The sequence below is a fragment of the Coturnix japonica genome, unplaced genomic scaffold (genome assembly GCF_054131305.1).
Source record: "Coturnix japonica strain WE unplaced genomic scaffold, WE-NBRP24 Scf042, whole genome shotgun sequence".
Taxonomy (NCBI): Eukaryota; Metazoa; Chordata; class Aves; order Galliformes; family Phasianidae; genus Coturnix; species Coturnix japonica.
In genome coordinates, this window is record NW_028188945.1 from 558,084 (window position 1) to 563,724 (window position 5,641).

Genomic DNA, 5,641 nt, shown 5'->3' on the forward strand with positions numbered 1-5,641 from the left:
CCCATGAGAGACCACATAGAGACACATAGCAACCCACATGGGGGACATTGGGACACATAGGGACACATAGTGACCCATAGGGAGACACTGGGACCCATAGGGACCGCATGGATTACAGTGGGGGACAGTGAGACCCATAGAGACACATAGGGACCCCGCTGAGACCCATAAGAGACCCCATAGAGGCACATACGGAGACACTGGGACCCATGGGGGGACATAGACATCCATAGGAGGACATTGGGACACATTGGAACCCCATAGAGTGACATAGAGACACATAGGGACACATTTAGAAGGTTTCTATGGGGTCTCCTATGGGCATCTCTGGACCCAAGTGTATTCCTATGGGTATCTATGGGTTTCAATGTGGTCCCTATGTGACTCTATGGGTTCTTTTATGGGTCTCAGCAGAATCCCTCTGTGTCTCTATTGGTCTCACTGTCCCCCAGTGTAATGCATGGTGTCCATATGTGTCCCAGTGTCCCCCTATGGGTCTCAGTGTCTCCCTATGGGTCACTATGTGTCCCTATATGTCCCAATGTCCCACCTATGAGTTTCTTGTGCCTCTATGTAGTCTTTATTGGGTCTCTTATGGGTATCTCTGGGCCCAAATGTCTTCCTATGGGTATCTATGGGTTTCAGTGCGGTTCCTATGTGTCTGTATGGGTCTCACTGTCCCCCACTGTAATCCATAGGGTCCCTATGTGTCCCAATGTCCACATATTGGTCCCAATGTCTCCCTATGGGTCACTATATGTCTCTATATGTCCCAATGTCACCCCTGTGGGTGGCTATGTGCCTCTATGTGCCCCTATGGGGTCTCTTATGGTTATCTCTGGGCCCAAATGTCTTCCTTTGGGTATCTATAAGTTTCAAAGTCGTCCTATGTGTCCCTATTGGTCTTAATGGCTCCTAATGTGTCCCTATGAGTTTATATGGGGTCTCTATAGGTCCCAATGTGTCTCTTTGTGTTCCTATGTGTCTATATGGAGTCTCTATGTGGTTTCTATGGGTCCCAACTTCTCTCAATGTGTCACTATGTGCCTCTATGGGTTCTCCATGGGTTTCTATGGGGTCTCTCTATGGGTCCCTTTTGGTCCCTATGAGTCTCTATGATGTCTCCCTTTGTCCCCATATGGGTCCCAGTGTCTTTCTATGGGTCTCTATGGTACTCACTGTGTCACTATGAGGTTTCAATGGGTCCCTATGGAATTTCTATGGGTCCCAGTGTTCCCCCATGGGGTCTCTATGTGGTCCATATGTCTGTCTATAAGTCTCTATGGGTCCCAGTGTCACCCTATGTGTCCCAATGTCTTCCTATGGGTGTCTATGTGCGTCTATGGGGTCTCTATGGGGTGTCTATGGGGTGCTATGTGTCTTTATGGGTCCCTATGTGTTTCTATGGGATGCTATGTATGTCTATGGTGCTCTATGGGGTAGTATGGGGTGCTGTGGACTGGCTATGGGGCACTGTAGGGTGCCTATGGGGCTCTATGGAGTAGTATAGGGTGTCTATGGGGCTCTATGAGATATGTATGGGGTTCAATCGGGCACTGTGTGTCGATGTGGGGCACTATGGGGCTCTATGTGATGTCTGTGGAGCACTATGGGGTGGCTATTGGGTGCCTATTGGGCTCTGCAGTGTTCTGTGAGTAGCTATTGGGCTCTATGGGGTGCCTATGGAGCTCTATGGGGTTCTATAGGGCGTTCTGAGGTTTCTATGGGGAACGCTATGGTGTATGTTTCTATGGAACGCTATGGTGTGTCTATGTGGCAAAATGAGTTTCTATGGGTGGCTATGGGAGCTCTATGGGGCACAATGGGTTGCCTACGGGGCTCTATGGGATGTCTATGGGGCTCTATGGCGCGGCTATATGTCCTTATGTGGTGTCTATGTGGCACTATGTTGGGCTATGGGGTGCTGTGAGGCACTATGGGGTGCTATGGGGCTCTACAGAGCAGTATAGGGTGTCTATGGGTCCCTATGGGGTGCAATGGGGCGCTGTGGGGCACAAGGGAGTGTCTATGAGGCTCCATGGGCTGCTATGTGGCACTGTGGAGTAGCTATGGGATGATTTGGGGTCTCTTTGGGCCCCTATGGGGCGCTATGGGTCACTATGTGGTGTCTATGGGGCTCTATGGGGTGGCTATGCGGTGCTGTAGGGTGGCTATGGGGTGCTTTGGGGTATCCTTGGGTTCCTATGGGGCGCTATGGGTGACTATGGGGTGCTACGGGGCTCTATGCGGAAGAATGGGGTCTCTATGGGGCGCTATGAGGTCCCTATGGGGCTCTATGGGGAGTCTATGGGGTGTCTTTGGGGATCTATGGGTTGTCTGTGGGGCTCTATGGGGTCTGCATGGGGTCTGTATTGGGTTCAGTGGGTCTCTATGGGGCTCTATGGGGTGTCTACAGGCAGTATGGGGCGATATGGGGTGTCTATGTGGTTCAATTGGGCTCTATGGTGTGGCTGTATGGCCTTATGTGGTGTCTATGGGGCACTGTGGGCTGCTATGGGGTGCTGTGGGGAACTATGGGGTGTCTATGGGGCTCTATGGAGCAGTATGCTGTGTCTATGGGTCCCTATGGGGTGCAATGGGGTGCTGTGGGGCACAATGGAGTGTCTATGAGGCTCCATGGGCTGCTATGGGGCACTATGGAGTAGCTATGGGGTGCTATGGGGTCTCTTTGGGCCCCTATGGGTCACTATGGGGTGTCTATGGGGCTCTATGGGGTATCTTTGTGTTCCTATGGGGCGCTATGGGTGACTATGGGGTCGCTATGGGTTTCTTTGAGGCACTGTGGGTCTCAATGGGGTCTCTATGGGTCTCAATTTATCCTTATGGCTCCCAATGACTGTCTATGGGTCTCTATGTGTCCCTATGGGTCCCAGTGTCTCTCTATGTGTCCCTATGGGTCCCAGTGTCTCTCTATGGGTCCCAATGTCTTCCTCTGGATCTCTATGGGTCCCTAGGGGTCCCAGTGTCTCTCTATGTCCCCCTGTCTAGGTGGTAACTATACAGATGGTAACAAAGATGGTAACAAATGTACAGAGGTTCTAAGCGAGAGAGAAACTCACCAGTGGTGATGCCTTCGCTGAGGAAGCTGGGGCGGTCTTCACTGCAGAGCGATGTCCAAGAGATGCTGCCTCACAGAATCACAGAATTCTCAAGGTTGGAAAAGGGCTGCCAGCTTTTGTAGGAGAATAGCATGGGAGACAGTTGTGAAGGCTTTGCTGAAGTCCAAGTAGAGCACATCAACAGCCTTTCTTTCTTTCCTTCATCCATCAGATGGGTCACAGGATCGTAGAAGGAGATCAGATTGGTCAAGCAGGAGCTGCCCTTCACGAACCCATGCTGGCTAGGTCTGATCTCCTGCTCATCCCACACCTGCCGCATCTGTCATCTCCCTCAAGACAATTCATTCCATTCCCTTCCCTGGCACCGAGGTCAGGCTAACAGGCCTGGAGTTGCCCGGATCCTCCTGACAACCTTGCTTGGAAATGGGAGTCACGTTGGCAAGCCTCCAGTCTTCTGGGACCTCACCCGGTAACAGGGAGCTCGGAAAGATAATGGAAAGCGGCTCGAGTGAGGGTCAGCCCTTAAATGAGGTCTCAGAGGAGGTGGAGTCGAGCTCCAGCCCTCCCGGGAGCACAGCTCCATTACTCTCACCTGTGCTCCCGCAGCTGACCCCACACTTGCCTCAGCTGATTAATCAGAGGTTCAGGCTGTCATTACCAATCTCCCATACAGCCCCTATGGGTCCCAATGTTTCCCTATGGGTCTCCAGCTGTCCCTATAGGTCTCTATGGGGTTATTATGCCTCTAAATGGGTCCCTATGTGTCTCTATGTCTCTCTATGGGGTCCCTATGTGTCCCAATGTCCCCCTATGGATCTCTATGTATTCATATGGGTCCCAGTCACTCCCTTTGGGTCACTAATGAGTCACTATGTGTCCCAACGTCTCCCCTGTGGGTTCCTATGTGCCTCTGTGGGGTCTCTTATGGGTATCTCTGGACCCAAATGTATTCCTATGGGTACCTATGGGTTTCAATGTGGTCCCTATGTGCCTCTATGGGGTCTCTTATGGGTCTCAGCAGTGTCCCTATGTGTCTCTATGGGTCTCACTGTCCCCCACTGTAATCCATGGGATCCCTATGTGTCCCACTGCCCCCTATGGGTCACTATGTGTCCCTATGTGTCCCAATGTCCCCCCTATGGGTTGCTATGTGCCTCTATGGGGTCTCTATGGGGTCTCTATGGGGTCTCATGGATATCTCTGGGCCCAAATGTCTTCCTATGGGTATCTATGGGTTTCAGTGAGGTCCTTATGTGCCTCTATGTGGTCTCTTATGGGTATCAGTGGAGCCCCTATGTGTCTCTACGGGTCTCACTGTTCCCCACTGTAATCCATGGGGTCCCTCTGTGTCCCAATGTCCACACTATGGGTTGCTATGTACCTCTATAGGGTCTCTATGGGGACTCTTATTGGTATCTCTGGGCCCAAATGTCCTCCAATGGGTATCTATGGGTTTCAGTGTGGTCCCTATGTGCCTCTATGGGGTCTCTTATGGGTCTCAGCAGAGTCTCTATGTGTCTCTACGGGTATCACTGTCCCCCACTGTAATCCATGGTGTCCCTATGTGTCCCAATGTCACCCTATGGGTCCCAGTGTCTCCCTATGGGTCACTATGTGTCCCTATGTGTCCCAATGTCCCCCCTATGGGTTGCTATGTGCCTCTATGGGTTCTCTATGGTGCTCTATGGGGTGCCTATGGAGCTCTATGGGGTTCTATGGGGCGTTCTGAGGTTTCTATGGGGTGTCTATGGAACGCTATGGTGTGTCTATGTGGCAAAATGAGTTTCTATGGGTGGCTATGGGAGCTCTATGGGGCACAATGGGTTGCCTACGGGGCTCTATGGGATGTCTGTGGGGCTCTATGGCGCGGCTATATGTCCTTATGTGGTGTCTATGTGGCACTATGTTGTGCTATGGGGTGCTGTGAGGCACTATGGGGAGCTATGGGGCTCTATGGAGCAGTATAGGGTGTCTATGGGTCTCTATGGGGTGCAATGGGGCGCTGTGGGGCACAAGGGAGTGTCTATGAGGCTCCATGGGCTGCTATGGGGCACTGTGGAGTAGCTATGGGATGATTTGGGGTCTCTTTGTGCCCCTATGGGGCGCTATGGGTCACTATGTGGTGTCTATGGGGCTCTATGGGGTGGCTATGCGGTGCTGTAGGGTGGCTATGGGGTGCTTTGGGGTATCCTTGGGTTCCTATGGGGCGCTATGGGTGACTATGGGGTGCTATGGTTTGCTATGGGGCTCTATGCGGAAGAATGGGGTCTCTATGGGGCGCTATGGGGTCCCTATGGGGTTCTATGGGGAGTCTATGGGGTGTCTTTGGGGATCTATGGGTTGTCTGTGGGGCTCTATGGGGTCTGCATGGGGTCTGTATGGGGTTCAGTGGGTCTCTATGGGGCTCTATGGGGTGTCTACAGGCACTATGGGGCGATATGGGGTGTCTATGTGGTTCACTTGGGCTCTATGGTGTGGCTGTAGGGCCTTATGTGGTGTCTATGGGGCACTGTGGGCTGCTATGGGGTGCTGTGGGGAACTATGGGGTGTCTATGGGGCTC